The sequence below is a fragment of the Falco peregrinus genome, chromosome 7 (assembly GCF_023634155.1).
Source record: "Falco peregrinus isolate bFalPer1 chromosome 7, bFalPer1.pri, whole genome shotgun sequence".
Lineage (NCBI taxonomy): Eukaryota > Metazoa > Chordata > Aves > Falconiformes > Falconidae > Falco > Falco peregrinus.
In genome coordinates, this window is record NC_073727.1 from 57371596 (window position 1) to 57390408 (window position 18813).

General features: G+C 43.7%; 1 protein-coding gene across 15 annotated transcripts in view; it reads left to right on the forward strand.

The window, feature by feature from the left end:
• The first annotated feature begins 7910 nt into the window (after positions 1-7910).
• Positions 7911-18813, forward strand: part of PUM2 (pumilio RNA binding family member 2) — a 73574-nt gene continuing 62671 nt past the window's right edge. For 4 of the 15 annotated variants that reach the window (XM_055809424.1, XM_055809426.1, XM_055809429.1 and 1 more), the window contains exon 1: positions 13700-13996. The gene's annotated coding sequence lies outside the window, so the exon portion shown is untranslated. Of the gene's footprint in view, positions 8088-12819; positions 12932-13696; positions 13997-14164; positions 14257-18813 lie in introns of those variants that run through there. The other 11 variants (XM_055809427.1, XM_055809431.1, XM_055809434.1 and 8 more) reach the window with 7 other exon arrangements.

Here is an 18813-nt window from a genome sequence, read left to right on the forward strand (position 1 = left end):
TTAACCCAGCTTCATTCCTTTACAACCAGCCTGGCTGAACAGAGAACTTTGGCTGGAACTCAGGGCAAAGAGGAGAGTTTACCAACTTTAAACAAAGGGGTAGGCAACTCTGGAGGACTACAAGGGTGTCACGAGGTTATGCAGGGGAAAAATTAGTGATACCAAAGCCTAGCTAGAACTCAGGCTGGTCACCGTCATAAAAGATAACAAAAATTTTTTTCTACCAAATAAATTAGAAACAAAAAGAGGGCCAAGGGTAATCTGCATCTTTCATTTTGGGGGGAGGAGCAGCGTGTGTGTGTGTGAACATTGCCACAAAGGTGAGGAAAAGGCTGAGGTATTTAACACTTTCTTTACCTCAGTCTTCAATCGCAAGACCAGCTTCCCTCTGGGTACTCAGCCCCCTGAGCTGGAAGACAAGGATGAGGAGGAGCAGAATAAAGTCCCCACGGTCCAGGAGGAAATGGTCGATGCCCTGCTGCTCCACTTAGATGTGCACAAGTCTATGGGGCTGGATGGCATCCACCCAAGGGTGCTGAGGGAGCTGGGGGAGAAGTTCACCAAAGTGCTCTCCATTATTTATCAACAGTCCTGGCAAAGTGGGAAGGTCCCAGCAGACTGGAGGTTAGCCAGTGTGATGCCCACCTACAAGAAGGGCAGGATGGAGGATCCAGGGAACTACAGGCCTGTCAGCCTGACCTTAGTGCTGGTGAAGGTTATGGAGCAGCTCATCCTGAGCACCATCAATGCAGCATGTGCAGGACAGCTAGGTGATCAGGCCCAGCCAGCCTGGGTTTGTGAGAGACAGGTCCTGCCTGATGAACCTGATCTCCTTCTATGACAAGATGACCCACTTAGTGGATGAGGGAAAGGCTGTGGACGTTGTCTCCTTGGACCTTAGTAAAGCCTTTGACACCATCTCCCACAGCATTCTCCTGGAGAAACTGGCTGCTCATGGCTTGGACAGGTGCACTATACGCTGGGTTTAAAGCTGGCTGGACAGCTGAGCCCAAAGAGTGGTGGGGAATGGAGCTATGTCTCGCTGGTGGCTGATCACACAAGGTGTTCCCCAGGGCTCAGTGTTGGGGCCAGTTCTGTCTAATATCTTTATTGACAATCTAGACAAAGGGATTGAGTGCCCCCTCAGTGAGTTTGCAGATGACACCAAGCTGCGGGGGGAATGTTGATCTGCTTGAGGGCAGGAAGGCTCTGCAGAGGGATCTGGACAGGGTGGGCTGATGGGCTGAGGCCAATGGTATGAAGTTCATCCAGGCTCAGTGCCGGGTCCTGCACTTGGATAACAGGACGCCCACGCTACAGGGCTGGGGAAGACTGGCTGGAAAGCTGCCTGGTGGAAAAGGACCTGGGGGTGCTGGTCAACAGCTGGCTGAGCATGATCCAGCAGTGTGCCCAGGTGGCCAAGAAGGCCAACAGCTTCCTGGCTTATATCAGAAACAGTGTGGCCAGCAGGACTAGGGAGGTGATCATTCCCCTGTACTTGGCACTGGTGAGGCCGCACCTTGAATCCTGTGTTCAGTTTTGGGCCCCTCACTGCAAGAGGGACACAGAGGTGCTGGAGCGTGTCCAGAGATGGGCAATGGGGCTGGAGAAGGGTATGGAGCACAAGTCTGATGAGGACCAGCTGAGGGAACTGGGGTTGTATAGTCTGGAGAAGAGAAGACTCAGGGGGGACCTTATTGCTCTCTACAACTACTTGAAAGGAGGTTGTAGGCAGGTGGGTGTAGGTCTCTTCTCCCAGGTAACTAGCAATAGGACAAGAGGAAATGGCCTCAAGTTACACTGGGGAGGTTTAGATTGGATATTAGGAAAAAAATATTGTGGTCAGGCATTGGAACAGGCTGCCCAGGGAGGTGGTGGAATGACCATCCCTGGAGGTGTTTAAAAAAAGCGCAGATGCAGTGCTTAAGGACAGTGTTTAGTGATGAACTTGGCAGTCCTTGGTTAATGGTTGGACTTCATGATCTCAAAGGTCTTTTCTAACTGAAATGGTTCTATGATACTATGATTCTATGAAAAGCAAAAGGTTACTTTATTTGCATCAAGTATTTTTCTAAGTCTTCCTAGCAAAGATGTGAGTTTGAGAGTAAACATATTCACCTTTCTACTGCAAGACTGCAAATTAATGCATTTCAAGTTAATGGTTTGTGAAGTACTTGAGAACTTGTATGGAGACATCCCAGTAATGCAGAGTACTTTGTTTTACTTCTACTAAATGACAGCGCTCTTCCTGTTAGCTGGTTTAGCTATTTGTAGCGTATTTCTTGTAAAATTGCTAATCACAGTGTTAAGCGATGCTGGAAACCTTCAGAGGTCTTAAGGTCTGGGGTTTTCTGCGGTATGGACACTCTACTTCTGTGTGCATCCATGCATGTATTATGTATACTGATCCTAATTGAAAATGTATTCACAAAATATGGTTTAATTAATGCTAAATTAAAACTTAATATGACTACAGGTAGTTAAGTATCCTTCTAGTAAGGTTACTGATGTATTTCTGTAACTGTTTTCCTGTTTTAATGATGGAGATTCTTTTCTGAAGGGTAAACGCAAGGTTCTTGGAGGGCTGAGAGGATCTTTTCAAACCTTTACAGTGCTTGCTTTTAAAAATTAAGAACTTTTAATCTTATGTTGTAGAAAGAATCAGAATTTCTTCACACTTGACCATGTCAATTTGATATTTTCTGTAAGACCACTCAGATAGCCAGGAGAGATTAACTGCTATGTCAATAACCTCTGTCAGTTTCTAAAAGGAGGTCTATTTCCAATCCCAGGATCATAGTTATTCAGTTGTAACTGCTTCTTTTCTACCTATAATGAATCTAATTAATCATGGTAAGAATTGAGGCTATTGCTGTGGAAGCTAGGACAGTCTGATTGCTTTGGATCTGTTTTTTGCCATTGACTTGTTCTTTTTTTGACTGATATTAGCAGTAAGGAGCAGCCATAAGATACTGCAGTTAAATGAATTTTCACAATTATAATTTGTCAAAACTGGATATGTAAAAGGGCATCTCACTTCTCTCCTTCAAAAGGCATGTATAAGGAGGAGTAAAAATAAAACTGATGCTTTCTCTTTATGTGGAGTAGCAGAGCTTTGTTGCTCAAGCTGTCACATAATAAATGCACTACCCAAACAGCTCACTTTTCATTTACCTTTGACATTGCAATGGGTGGTTGCCATCTACTGGTCTCTAAACAATAAGGCAATTTTGTCCAGTGAAACAGCTCAGTCTACATTTGGTTTTGATAGTTTGCATTAGTGATTAAATAGAAACCCTAAAACGTGTACTAGTTCTTCAATACTAAGGTAACTTGTATAGTTAACTTGTTATAGTAACTTGTATATATAAGCTTGAGTCATGAATGAAAATTCTCCTTGAATGTCCTTAGAGCTATTTTTATCTCCATAATAGGTATAAGGACTAGAGAAAGCTAATTTAAGGTAAAGGCCAATGTCAGTGGTAAGAACTAGACAAAACATGTGGGCAAATATTTTGCAATACTTAATGTTAGGTCCCAGGAGTAGTATTTGGAACAGAGTTACCGTTTACTTCCCTGTTCCGTGCTTATGAAAGAGTTACAAATCTCAGAATGGGGATTCAAAACAACCCACAGTCTGAGGATTAAGTGGCCAAAGCCATTGCCCATAATTTTCTTTGGAGGTAGGCACCAATATTAGAATTGTGCAGGGATCAAGACTCTTTTTTTTTAATTTGAAAAAACCCCACCACTTTATATGAGAGGTACTAAAGGTTAGAAAACTCATCCAGGACATAAGATGTGGGTTTGATGGCTTCCTCTACTTGAAAACACAGAAACCCACAAATCTAAGTTGAGTACCCTCACCTCCAAAATGCAGGCTTTGAACTGCAATTGCAGGCAGACCTTGGTGGCTGCACTTGCAGTATAAGTAGAGATGGCTGCTTCAAAATGGAGGAAATAAAGGCTAGGGAAGCAGAGCTCTGAAATTGGTCTTGAGCCCAGAAGAAATACTGGGGCAGAGAGAAAACAGCCCAGGTGCCCTGTGTGAAAACATGAGAAGGAAAGAGGACTCATTTAGAGGTATCTGCCTGGGGAAGGGGTGCCCTATAGTGTTTGGCTCCAAGACTACCTCCACAGTGCATCCTGGTTCTTCTCACATCTAAGCCCTGAAACAGAACAGCTTTGGGCCTCCACCCCACTGGAGGCAGCCTGGACCCACCAGCTCCATTTGTGGTTCTGGTGCTGTCAGCCTCTGCGCTCCGGGAGCCAGCAACGCTTGGTTGTCCCCAGGGGACCAGGGCTCCTGGTATGCCTTGCAGCAAAGAAGCTCTAGGTGGGATTGTAAAAATGCCAACACAGGCTACAGCTAGCAAGATACCCAGCTTGGGCTACTGGGAGTAGGATGTGGAGGAAAAAAGGCATTTCTGAGGGCACATGACAGTCCTAGGCTTTGCACCAAGAATAATCACTAAAACAGAGCTTGTTTAAGTTTGGACAGTAACTACCTTTCCCTCTCATGTTACAATAGCAGATCTGAGCCCAGGGGATTAAGAGAGGATCTAAAAAACCAGAATTTACCATAGGCTGAGTTAGTGCTTCCTGCCTGGGTCTGCAGGCAGCCTGCAGCGGGGCCGCAGGAAGGTGAGCCCCAGGCTCCCCGTGCTTGCTCACTGGGGGCTCAGCATATTCTAGTTCTGGAGCTATTAAAACTCTGAAAGACTTACTTTTGTTTTACAGATATTCTGCATGAAGATGCATTTGGTATCCTAAATGTTGCCAGATACCGGATATTTTGTTTAGCTATCTTACTGTATTCAGGAGGAAGCTATTCGTGTCATATTGCATGTTCTCTGGGCTGCTCTATTGAGCTGGGCATAGGGCAATTGACAGTGCCACTCTTATGTGTTGCATGAGTGTACTCTTAAATAAAAGAACTGTTTTAAAAGGCAGTGATGGAATAATACAAAATAAGAACCACAGATGAAAAGAAAATAATTACAATTTTTGTGAGTACTGACCCCACCACTGCTTAGAAAGTCAGGAGTTGTGACTTAAAGTTTGGTTCACAAACATTTTATGTTTATTGGAAATAACATTTTTAGAAAGGTTTATAATAAAACTAGAAAAGATAATGCTGCTTGTAATATTATTAGAATAGCATTCCAAAGCTAAACAAGCAAATAAGGATTAGATTTTTACCACCAGACACTGCAAACATAAGAAACCAATACAACCAGGGAAAATCCTAAGTGACCAGAGCAACAGAAGAGTATCTGTGTAAGGGTTCATTTCCCAGGCTGCTGGAGCAGTGACTTCATTTAAAAAAAAAACAACCAACCAACCTACAAAAACTCAATGGTCTTAGACTGATGCTGGCTCTAGGATTCCACGTTTTGGCACTGCAGGCAGTTACTGTATAAAGTGCCAGTGGCACATTTTGTTTCACCCACTGAGAGAATATTATACAAATGTGTTCCTTCATTCCTCTTCATATCTATATTTCCTGATTTTATAACTATATAAATACACAGTGTACATATACAGTGTTCCAAGCCTGTTCTGTTTTCATTTTCTTTTTCTAGCAGTACTTCAAATTAGCGTCAATTGTTTCTTTGCATTTGTTTGTACTCTTGAGAACTCCTTTCAAGTTTGGAAATTTGTTTTTCATTTATTTATTAAGTTGAATTCAAGATTAGATTATCTTGTCCTATATGAAGTCTGTTTTGCAGAATCATTATCAAATGAATGCTGTAATTTTAAATACCAGAATAAAAATAAACACTTTCATTAAAACTCTCTAGCAAGCAAGATTAAAAAAAGAATTAAAATATGGCTATATTTTCAACTCCAAAATTGTTAATTTAATTAGTTAAATGCATTCCTACATTTATGAGTAGGTGTATAGTAATGCTTTCACTAACACTAAACGTTATTTTTAAAATGAATTTTTACAACACAAGCTTAGAGCTTAGCCTATAACTTTACATTCACTGTGTTAGGTATCATTCTATAATAAAGTAGCGTCCTCTGTACAATTTTTGTCAAAACCATCATAATAATATTGGCCAAAATCATTCCAGTTTTTCTCAGGTGAAAAGGGGACATAGTAGCTGAAGGTACTAAACTCAATGCCTTAAACATTTCACCAAAATTGATACCTGTTTTTTAATGAAACTCTGGACGAGAGTGACATTTAAGGCCCCCAGAAGCAGCTCCCTTCCCCAGCCTGCCTCACTGCTGCCACAGCAGCATCTTCCTCCCAATAATCCAAAAGACTAAAGAGCTGTTGGCCCACCTGCCTCTTTCATTCTTCTTAATTGCAAAAGCAGGGAGGATCCAGCTTTGGGAGCAGAGCACCTGCTCTACTACTAGGGGACTAGGAAAAGCACTCAGAGGACAACAGCCAGAAAGAAAAATAGGGTAATGCTGCTTGCAACAACTCATGAATGTTTTGTGGGCTGCCTCTGCCTGTTTTGCTTTCCCTGGGACACAGCATGAAGTGCAGGGTGGGGCTGGGTAGGCTTATCCCGGCATTGCGCAGACTGCTGTCGGCACATGTGGGGCAGATCACTCTTCCACTGCTGTTCCCCCACGCAGGGGTGCAATGTGCCTCAGTACACAGCCAGGGCCAGCATGAGGTCAGGCTTTGCCCCTGCGTGCCCAAAACATTTTGTTTGTGGAGGAGGTATGAGCTGTACGATAGGCTCTGGGCCATCCTTGGAGCACTGCGAAGTTGGTCTCCTGGGGTAAGCTAAGTCAGGGACAAGGGGGCTCAGCCTGTCTCCATGCCACTGCCCAGCTTCTCAAAAAGCTAGGACAAGGGGTTAATTTTAACACTCTTTAATTATAATGTTTCTTTGAGTCTGCCAAACATCAAGGAAAAAGAACTTTTGCCTAGAAAAGTCACATAGGTTATGACATTTTATACCTTTAGCTGGTGCTTTATGAAGTTGTAACAAAGTATTCTGCAGCTAATGCTTCGTTCTGTACAATTTTACCAATAGAAAAACTAAAGATGTTGCAAAGAGTGAAGTGTTGAGATTGAAACTACTTCCATCTGTATGCTTTGGTTAAAGTTACAAACCGATATGAATAAAAGGAAGGATGAAATGGATTGCACATCTTTTCCTGGCCTTCCAGGGGAAGTATGTATGGGAGATGGGGAGCAGGTTTTAATTCCATTTGGTAAATTTTCATTTCAGTTTGTATGAAGAGAAGAACTGTGTTTAAAGGCTTGGAGGACTCCTCCTGGTCCCAGATAATAGCTTCCTAATTACCCTTGTCAGTGATGCAGTCCGCTGATAAATTCATGACATAATGAGGATGTCCAAGAATCACTCTGAAGTAGTACTGTTCTCTTGAATGCAAATTGGATGAATCTACAGCTGTTGTCTTCCAGTTCTTAGCCCTTAGCCAAAATGAGTGGAAAGGCACTCTTATTTACACATACAAACTTCCTGTTTTGCAGTCCACTAACAGGATGTATTACGAGGGAAGAAGTTTTCCAGCTGAACTGGATTTCTGCCTGGAGCCAGCTCAAGCCAGTAGGCAAAGCAAGCTGCAGGCTGCAGGGTGTGGTGTGGTGCCTACTTTTCCTGTGCCAGGGACATGGGAATCGATTACTCCCATTAGGACAGCTATTTTCAGCTTCCCACTTGCAAAGCTCCTTGCTCCCAGTGTTACAGGAACAGCAAAGGTATAGGTGGGTGGCTGGGTGGTAGGTTCCTGCCCCAGCAGCTCCCGCAGGAAAACAAAGTGCTGCTCTTCCTGCTCGCCCTGCCTTTTCCATTTTCTGCTATGGATGCAGGCTTACCCCTGGGCCCCCACCCCAGCACTGGTGGGTGCAGATGCACAAATGGCTGTTGGGACCTGATAGGAGATTAGCTGAAGACAGGGGTCCTTTACTGTAAGAGCGGGAGAGCTGACTGAAAAAGAACTTGAATTTTCCAGTATTAAAAATACATTATTTCAGCTTGATGGATTTTTTTGTTTTATTCTGCTTGACTAACTGCCTAGGAAGAGGAATGCACTGGAAACAGAAAAGGTACTTTAGAAGTCTGTGAAGCCTACAGATATAATTAAAGGTAAGCCCACATATGTATGAATACACTGTCGCTATTTATGTAATACTTTATGCAATACATGCATAACATTGACACCTACTTTTCAGTATTACAGTGCTCAACCATTTTGTTTATGCTCAGGAAGCAAGCTAGGATTTCCCTTCCTGACTATATCTCCGGTGTTGTACATTTACTGCACTATGCCTTGCTGTTCTGAAGGCATGGTTGGCATAGAGTAAGGTTTGCATTCTCTTTGTGGAAATGGGGGCCAGTGCATATGTCTTCATGCCATAACGGTGAGTCAGAATGTGGGTCTTAACTAGCTCTGAGTAAATATGTCTGTGCTGCATTTTTGTATTCAAATGATGCGTCCAGTCATGTAGACGTATGTTATTGCTTGCGGTCAGCCCCCTTGCCACTGTGTAAGAAGAGAAAATTCTGGTGAGCTTCACGTATGGTTAAAATAGATGAAAAAATACATAGTCTAGTGGTTACACCACAAGAGCAAAGATGACCACAGATGTCCAGTATTACCCTAAGCAAAGTCCACTTGGTGTTGGGCTGCTCGTTCAGAACCTTATTAGAATAACCTACTGCAGCTAGGAGCACCAATATATGATACGGCAATAGGCAGAAGGTGTTGATGAACCTAAGATGAGATAAATTATATAAACCAAAGTACTGTTGCAGATGTTTATTCTAGCTTATCCTCTGTACTATGGCTTGTCATTTTTGAAGATACAGAGAATTTCTAGTTCACGCAAGTTAACTTGGTGAGACTTTATGCCACAAAATTAAAACTTACGGATATGCTTTTAGGATTCTTAGAATGTTTTTCCTTAGGAGAGGGGGAAAAAACCCACATTCTGCCCACTCTTTCTGGTTCTGACCTGGCTGAACTATCTTATTCTAAGTGCACAAAAAAACCCCACTGTCTCCTAGTCAGAGCTCTTGTGATTGCTTCCATTGCCTGGGATATTTCTTTGAACTTTTTTTCCCCTTTTTAGAAACTGGAGCATTTACTATTTTCTGCTTAATATATAAAATAAGCAAGAGTCAATTTGATGCTCTTCTTTGAGGTTTCATTCTTTGTACTGAGTGAAATATGCAATCTCCAGTTCTAAGAGGCACAGTCTGCATTCAGCATGAAGTTCCTGGAACTTAATTCTCCACTGGAAAGAAAAATATACTTGTATTGAGACACCCAGGTTTTTTCTTAAGATAAACGTTGATAGCCACTCTGTTGTCAACCAAGTGAATGGGAATGTAAAAAAACAGCTGGCGTTATCTCTGCCTTTGCCACTCCAAAGCTATTCACATTCATGTACACGAAGTGATGCCATTAGTTACTCTTGTTGTGTAACAATGTCTGTCTGGCGGTTGTGACTCTGAGGTATGTTTATGAAGTTTGTTTATACCTCAGCCAATTATGAGGGGGTGAATGACCTGGGGACAAAAGCTGTCTTGCCGGTGAAACAAGTCTTCAGCTGACACCTTCTTGGCCATTCTAGCATAGACTTACTTAGCAAAGCACTCCCACAAGACACACTTCTTTCTCAAAGATCTGTGCTGCAGGGCTGCGCGCTCTGTTCGCTGACACCTCCCCTCATGCATTCCCTTTAAACCTCTTGCAGAACAGCTTCTTTAGAAAAGCTGATCATGTCTACAGGTATGATGACCATGTAACTGAATGTCAAGTCAGCATCTCTGCATTTTAGAACAGTAATATAGTAATGAGCACATTCAAAAAATGGGATTAGTGGCTAAATTATAATTCAGCTGTGAATTTTCTCCTAGTGCTAAACTGAAGTGTTCTAATTTACACTAGCTCAGTATGTTATGCCAGTTGCTAGCTAGTCTGAACACTCCTCCATGCCCCACCCCCACCCCCCGATGGTCTTCCTTGAAGAAACACAGTTGCACAGACAAATGGGGGAAACAAATGGAAATACTAGCACAAATTTGAGCAATGGAACTGACTGGGCTTTTAATTGCACTGAGATCCTGGCTGTTGTCAAATGGGTTTACAGGAATCGTACTGAAGGAAGGCCTTTTTGGGCCAGCTTTTGTGTTAAATGGGATATTTTTGTGTCAGAAGAGAGAGGGTTGAAACAGGAATAGGCCGTGAAGTTTGTAGGAATTAAGGCAACAGTATCAGTACAATGAGATGCAGCAGGAGCTGAGTTAATGAACAGGTTACATGGTAGCAATAGCAATAACACAGAAAAGTCAACCCTGAGTTAGCATGGTGGATGGTTATGGCAGGGGAAGGCTGGGGTTTTGAAGCAATGGTGGGGCAAAAGGATGCGTGGATTGGAAAGCCACTCAGTAAGAGTCGGTGGCTTGTAAGCACATTCCCCTGAGGCCCTGGGCAGGGGCTAGCTAAAGGGGATGCTTGGCCCACTGGGCCAGTTCTTATCTCGGTAAACTCTCCTACATATTGTGGTCACTGCCTAAAACATGAAATATTGACGGTTTCCTATAGTGATGCATTTAGCAGCAAGTCTTGTGAATGTAGTACTTCAGACTCATTGATCTTTTAATTAATTAATTGTGTGGCTGTTGACAAAGTGGAATCCAGGGTTGTGCACTGAGTGACTAGATTTGTGACACAGTATGTGGGAAAATTAGTAACTTCAGAACGGGATCTGCTTCTCCAAATGCTCAAAACATACATCCAGATCAGTGTGTCTTACCGAGATGTAGCTAACAAGGGACACACTAAGGATATAAACCACCATTCCAGGGCCCTACTCTGAAACATGGACAGACAGCTCTAACTGCTTCCGATTGGAGTGCTGTCCTTCTGTGAAGGTGGCAGGTAGTTAACAGCAGCTGTTATTTCAGAGAACTGAGAGAGGCTCACCCATTTATGACTGCTCCTCTTAAGCAGTAGGATAGTAGTTAGGCTGGGGATTAGACTGGAGATAGACTTGGTGTTTGGACTAGAGGATCATTAAAGGTCCCTTCCAACCCAGATCATTCTATGATTCTATGACTGCAAGGCCAGCAAGGCCATTAAGTAGAAGATAGGAGACTAAGATCCTGAATTCTTCCCTGCAGAACAGCCCAGCTGCAGCAGAGGGCAGCCAAAGTAGCCTGCTGGTTTTGGGGACTCGCTCTAAGGAAGTCAGAGCTGTGAATCTTGAGCAGAGGAATAAAATCTGGGTGCTCCCCAGTCCTGCGCATGAAGGGTGTTGTACACTTTGTTTTAAAAGAGTGCAAGCTTTTGTAGGGACCCATGTATTTTCTGGACGTGCTCTGAGGTGTGCCACATCTAGTTGTTTCATTTTCACAGAGGAGTACCTTGGTTTTAATTAATATAGGTTAATTATTTGCTACTCTGCTAGATCTAACAGCACTGCCTGTCAAGACTGCTGGGAGACGTGGATGTCGTGGCACAACAGAACAAATTTTTGTTCATGTACAGAGTTTTAGGTCCTGAAGTTTGTGGCTTTAGAGAATGTAGACACCTTCAGGATTAGACACTAGCTGAGGTGGGAGTGGTTAGGACTGCAGCTTTCAGTTTCTGTGAGTGCTCTTCAGTTAAGTACCTTGCCCAAGGTCTCACAGGAAGACTGTGGAGGAAGGCAACAGCATCCAGGCTTTCCTTATCCTTGGCTACCATTCTAAACTGTAGACTGTACCATTTGTTTAGTATTTTTCACTGAGGATGCTTATTCATAGAAAAAAACAAAGCATAACTGTGTTAATGGAGTTTATCTGAAATGTTTGGAGTGTAAGCAGAGCCCAGTCAGCTGTTAACACCTCCTTAAAAATAGGAATAGCTAGGAAAAGCATTTTGTAATGGAGTGATACTGAGTTAAACTATCTAAAGTATTAAGTACTTTTAAAGTTTCCACTCAGAACAAAGTTAAGAGAGACTTTTTTTGAACTGTTTTAGCATGAGACAAAAAAACTTAAGTGCCATCATTAAATTGGCGGTGGTGGTGGAATATTTTTTGTCTTTCTTTTTTTAGAATATAACCAAGCCATTGCATTTCTTAGATCAAATCCCAAAGTGACTGCACTTAAACATTTTTGTTTTGTGATCAGGTTGGATTTTCGAGTACTGAAAAGCAAACCAATGTAGAGTTGTTCAAGCTTATGCTAATCAAATGCATGCTGTGTTCTTCCTGGACATTTAATGCTTTATACAAACACTGATCAGAATTATCCAGGACAAATATGGTCCCCAAAAGGGTCTGAGCAAGAGAGCTGGTGTAATGTAGACCAGCTGCTCCAAGTGTTCAGGATGCCAAGAGCGTAACAGGGTTTTCTCCAGTCCCAGCCAGTCTGCCTGAAGTGAAGGGCTAAGTTGGAGCCTGTGACTTGGAGGCCTTGTCTCCTCAAGTAAGCAAAGGAATTGGCTTTCCAGCCCTGCAGCCTCCCTGGAGACAGTCCAAAGGTGGCAGTGGGACAGGACACAGGATCACAGGGATTAGCCACACAAGCAGAGGCAGACTGCAGACATCTGGGTACTTAGCTGACTAGTATTAAGCCAAAGAAATCATTTTCATTTCTTGGGAAAATGTTTCTATCTTTATCAGGAGCTGGGAACTTTCATGTTTTTAACCATGTCTATAAATACTGAAAACCGTGAGGGTTTTTTCCTTCGAGACATCTCTATTTTTAAGAACGCAGTTGGTAGTCCCAGACATCTCATCACCACAACTGCTGCTGCCAGCGGTAGCACCAGTACACGTGGTATTCCTGCACCCTAACTTGCCTGCTCTTCCCCTTCCATACCCAGAACAAGTCACCGGGACTGGCGGCGCCTGCCTCCCTTCTGCCTACGGAAAATACAGCCGGTAGCAGCATTCTGAACAGCTGCTGCAGGACAGACAACCGGGTTTCGTCTGAAGGTTTGATCTGTGGATAGCACCTGCGTGCTGCTTCCTGAAATGGAGCGCTCTCTAACCAGGCTCCTTTCAGAACGGTTAAAAAGGCAAACCTGTGCATTCACTTGTGAAATCCGCATTTCGAAACGTCACCAACAGGCAGAGCTCCCTCTCGTTTATCAGGGGCAACTAAATAGGTAGAATTTATGCTTGTATTGAGTGAGACGGCTTAAAACCATCACTAGCAAGGTTTTACTAGCATCCAGCACTGTATTTACCAAGAGCAACCACCCAGCTGTTATCACAGAGACAGCATTTAACTCTCTCGAGGGAAGGAAATAACTAGCTCTTTTCCCAAAATCATCTCGCAGCAACCACCGGCACAATAGTTAATTAATAACCAGGGTGATGCGTTTCTGTTTATTGTAAAACCACGGTAACCTCCCCCGCGGGCGGCGCTGAGCCTAAGGTCTCAGCCGCTACCGGGCGCCCCTGAAAACGGGCCTCGCCCTCCCCTTTGTCTCCTAACCCCGGGCCTCCGGCCGGGCACCGCCTCCACCGCCACTCCTCCCCGAAGGCGAAAAACGAAGGAAAAACCCCAGCGCAGAGCCCCCACAGGAGCCCCGTCTGAGCGGCCCGTGCGGCGGGAGGGAACAGGGCTCGGAGCGGCCGCGCGGAGGGGCGGGGGCCCGGAGGGCGCGCTCGGGCTGGCCGGCGGCGCATGCGCGGCGCGCGGCGGAAGGGGCCGGGGGCCGCCACCTCCTTCTCCCTCGCCGCCTCCCTCCCGGGCTCGGGCGCGCATGCGCTGTGGCGGCGGCAGGGGCGAGCGGCGGCAGCGGCGGCGGCGGCGGGGGGAGGTTTGCCGCGCTCTCGCTGTCCCTCTCCCTCTGTGCGCGCCGGGCTCGCCCTCCCGCCATGTTGTTGTGAGCCCCTCGCGGCTGAAGGGGGGGAGGGGAGGCAGGAAGGAGAGGCGCTGAGAGGGAGGAGGAGGAGGGCGGCGGCGGCGGCGGCGGGGCGGCGGCGAGCGGGCAGGGGTGTCCCAGGGCCCGCTCCGGCTCCATCGCAGCGAGCAGCGCCGCCAGCCAGCCCGTGAGTACCCTCGGGGGCCGGGGCCGCGCCGGCTAGGCCGCGGGCGGGCGGAGCGGGCGGGCGGGCCCCCCCTTTTTCCAGCCCCCTTTTGTCTTCGGCCTCGGCTGCGCGCCGAGGGAGGGGAGGGGAGAGGGAGGGGAGGAGGAGAGCGGGAGGGGGCCATGTTGTGGCAGGTCACCGGGCGGCGCGGGGCCTGCTCGGCGGCCGCCCGCGCCTCGCCGCCTTTGTGTCCTCCCGGCTCGCCGGGGAGCGGCGCCGAGGTGGGGAGGGAGCGCCGTGAGGGGAGGCGGCGGCGGCGCCGTCGGTGTGAGGGGGGCGGGCGGAGGCGCCTCTGGCGGGGGCGGGAGCGGCATTGTGCTCAGGGCGAGCCGAGGGGAGCGGGAACCCAGCGCGCTGGAGGGGGCGAGGTTGTGGCCGGGGGGAAGCGCGGGGGCCGGGCCCTCGGCGGCGGTGGGGGTCCAGGTGGGAGCGGTACCGGGGCGGGTGACGGGAGCTCGGGCAGGCCGGGGGGCGGACACGCGCCGCCGGGTGTTACAATGGGCTGCGGTGCGGAGCGCCGTGCGGCGCCGGGGGCACGGGGGCGGCGTTTCGGCGGCCCCGCGGACAATTGCGTGCGTGCAGGATTTGGGTAATATGGGCTTTGTTTAAACCTACCGAAAGCGTGAAAACTTGTGTTCTTTCTTTTTAGTGCTGTTAAGGATAATGACTGCTTTCTGAGGGTGGAGCGAGCAGACCAAATGCTTTCGGTAGTTGGTATCACACAATGAAGTGTTAGGTTTTAATTTTCCTTCAAACGTGTCTGTGCAGACTACAATAACAAAAAGTTGAGAAAAATGCCAGCTGCCCTGAGTGGATCTTGCTTACAACTAACAGTTCGGGTTTTAATCTCCTTGGCAGTCATTGTGCAAAGATTTATTTTTTTTTGGCATTGTTCTCTTTCGCGTATTTCATAACCTTACCCTCCTAATTCCTTGAGAGAAATTAATACACTCGGGATGCCTTATATTCTTCTGAGTTACTGTTCGAAGCAAGATGGCTTAACACCAAAATGTGTAGCGTGCTTTATATGTGATGTGATAAAGAGGTTATATCAGCTGATATTGGGATGCTTTTTTCTGGGTAATGTAGGCATGTATTAGCTATGTAGGTGGTTGCAAATGAGAATCGGTAAAACTATCGCCTAATTGTCATTTTGGTGCTACGTGTTAAGAAAATACTTTGAGATTTATTTTAGTTTCTCTTTTGCTGAAGTCTTTGCTGCATCTTGACTGAGAGATCAGGCCTTTTTAGTTACCACGAGTTGATGGTATAGCTGTTCGGGTATGTGGGATATGAATGCATTTGAAATATAATCACTATCCCATGCTATCTTTTTTACATGAAAAACGTAGTATTTTGTTGTATTTAGTCACGTCTAGGTTTAAAACTGAATGTTGACAACAGTCGCAGTTTTGTTGAGAAGCTGAGAGAATTACTGTCTACCTTTCTCTAGTCTACAACTCAGTTTTGTGTCAGTGTGAATATAAATGTCTTTGGCAGGTGGGAGAAGGAAACTTAAAAAAGGGAAATGGTAATTTAGTGGCGCTATAGTTTGGGTTATGTATGTAGAAATGGCACTAAATCACCTGACAGTTTTCTAAAGTGTTCAGAGAGTTGAAAATTTGGAATTTGTCCCAGTAGAATGGTTAGTAGGCAAATGCATGTGAGAAACTGCTTGATAATGCAGATTCTACAGTTTATTATGTGAATACAGTTTATTATGTGAATATTGCACGTAGGAAAGTCCATGTTATTTGAATAGTATTTTCTTGTGCATTAATAGGGAACGGTACTCCCTGCTCCCCCCCCCCCCCGTATCACTCTGTAGAACTTAATATATTTTTCTTCTATGTTAGGGATATTGGCATGGTGCTAGGCAATTATAATTGTATCTGGTATCATGATTGAGATAATAGTGCAAGAAACAGTTGGCTGAAAAAGTTGGACTCGCCTGTCTTGAGAAGATTCTTCTTCTTATGACAGTATATGTTAAATCTTACATAGGATTGTAGTGCACATTGAAAGCTTTATGTATGTGTTTTCCTCAAGATTTTCTCAAGTGTTTCTTTACTGTGTTCTCATTGGGCCAGATATTGCAGATGTATGGGGCAAGTATGCTAACAGGACATAATCTTGTTGAATACTGTGAACTAGATCAGATTTTCAGCAGTGCTTTCTAGTTCACTTTTAGATATTGCCCCCCACCTTGATTTAATGATATGTGAGTGTGCATTGAATAATCAGCATTATGGAGAGCTTTCTAAAAGCATTCTCCTTGAAAACTTAATCGTTTTTTTCTTTGTACAGTGGTTTCTAAAAGCCCACAATTATTAGCCAAGTTTTTATACACAGAGGCGAGTAATCCAGTAGATGGTTTGAATTCCTGCCTGTATGTCTTCATGCTCCTTTTTGAATGGTGAATTACATAAAAATTTACTGTCTATTGCAGTAAAATTCTCTTGAATGTTAAATGCTTTCTGTGTTGGGCATCTCCTGTGAAATAATCAATACATTGTATTTTCTTGTTTAAAAGTTTCTAATAGAAACTCTGCAAAGGAAAGGACAAGCTGTAGAGTAGACATGCTTTATAAATACTTCTTATTGTTTGTATTATCTGCATTATATTGAAGAGTTACCATTTTTTTCTCCTCTTTTCAGTAAATTTAATTGAAAATACTTATTTAATGTGTATTTTCCCCACCCATAACATAACTGTTGTCTTGATTATTCCACACAATGCAACCCTTCCAATGTTGTCACAAAGCCAGTGCCTGGGCTCTTGTCTCAGAAGTGGGACAAGAAGTCTTTCGTTTAAAAGCTTGTTTTTCTCCTCCTTTAACAACAAATACCAGTTATGTAGTGCTTTTAATAATGAAGTTGGAGGCACTTCATAGTTACATAGTGGAAGAGAGTTTTAAATGACATCAGAACATGTAAACATATTCAGTTCTAGCTGCTTGGGTGTAATTTCAAACAAGTTGTATAAAATTTATTTTATAGTAACAGCTTGCATACCAAAAGTTTATAACAAGATTTAGTTTGAATCCCACCCGGAATACCTGCTGTGGCTTTTAGAATTGTAGGCAAGAGCTTTTCGGGCTGGTATGTGAAATGTTTAGCTTACAAATAAAGACCAGATGTCATCTCTAGCGGTATCTTTAAAGATTCTATTTCATTATTGGCTAATGGATTTTTTTTCTAAACATGGCTATTTAAGAACAGTTGTAGACATAGAAGAAATATTTCTGAAGAGGTTATGACGACTGTCTTACAAGTTGAGAAAGAAATGTGGGACTCTGAAATGTAGCAAAACTATCTCTAATAATCTACATTTGACTTTTTTGCGAACTGTTTTGTATGTACATCTATTTCTAATAAACTTGAGTGGTGATATGGTCCTCTGTCCTCTACTGAGTGTGCTAAATATCACATCTGCAGACTTTCTAACAGGCAGATTTTTACAACATATATTTGTGTACATTGGACTGAGTAATCTGGTGTACATTTTGAAATTCTGATTATTTTCAGTTTTAATTTTTCATACAATTCTGGGATAGGTTACCCCTTGCTTCATCAGTGCTACTGAGGCATTGGCAAAGCCTAGTTATGGGTAATAGGTCTGGCTGTCTTTCTCGCCAGTAACAAGCTCTAGGCATGTAAATCCTAATGGAAATCAGGGTTGTGTCAGACCTATGTTCGTAACTTTGTTGTTAGATTTTGTACGTGGTATTTTGAGGAAGAATTTGCAGTGATGTATTGAGCTAGTTGTATGCAGTTTTTCTTTGTGTGGCTGGTCTGAAGTTATGTACAGAATTTGTTCACAAATCTCTTCAAAGGGGAAGTGAATTTTTAAAAGCTGGGTCAGTGTGTTTAGCTCCTTAAGTCTTTACATGTATGTATTGATTAAATACGAAGTTAGATTCACTGGAGAAGATTTTGTGTAGTTGAGCTAAAAATGAGTCTATTTTGACTCATTTTTCAAGTATCTTGCTGTTTATCTCCATTATGATGTATTGCTGAAACTTTGGTTCTTGGCATACCAGTGCCCAGAATATATCAATGGTAGATAGTCACATAGTCTGAAGAAGTTGCAGAACTGATGTTAGTCAGGTATTTTGACAATAAGCAAATACCTACTGTACCTACTAATAAGACAGGTCACAATACCATCAAATCATTAGGTTTTAATTTATGCAAAATAATTCATTTAGTTTGAAAAGAGACTAGCTTCTGCTAGGCTTTGTGGGAAGTAATACAGATTTAGCACACAATCTTGTTATGTTTGCAAGTAAAAAAAAATTCAGGTAAAGTAGTAGAATTAAAAGTGTAGATCAAAACAACTTTGTCCTTTTGCAGGTAGTAATCTAGAAGAAAAAAATCCAGTTCTAAGGTTTTACTCCAAATGTTTAACTGATACAGCTTCCTAATTTTTCTTTAAAAACTTCATTCTGAATTTCAGGTAAGAATGGGTTTCTTTCCCCAGGAATCTTGCAATGTGCCACACTTTTGTGCTTTCCTAAGCCCAAGGATTTATGGGATGTGTTCAAAAATGTAGTAAATATAGGTGCAAATGTGAATACACAAAATTTGCTGTCTTTAAAAGCAGGAATATCTGTTGTATCTGTGTTTTGCTTCATCTGTGTTTTTTTCTCATTCTTTAGTGGTTTTTTTGGTATTTTTTTCCTGATTTTACTCTCTTACTTTTTCCCCCCTTCCTCTTATATTGCAAAAATAAAAAAAAAAACCCTTGACATCCTGCTTCATGCTGTATCACAATC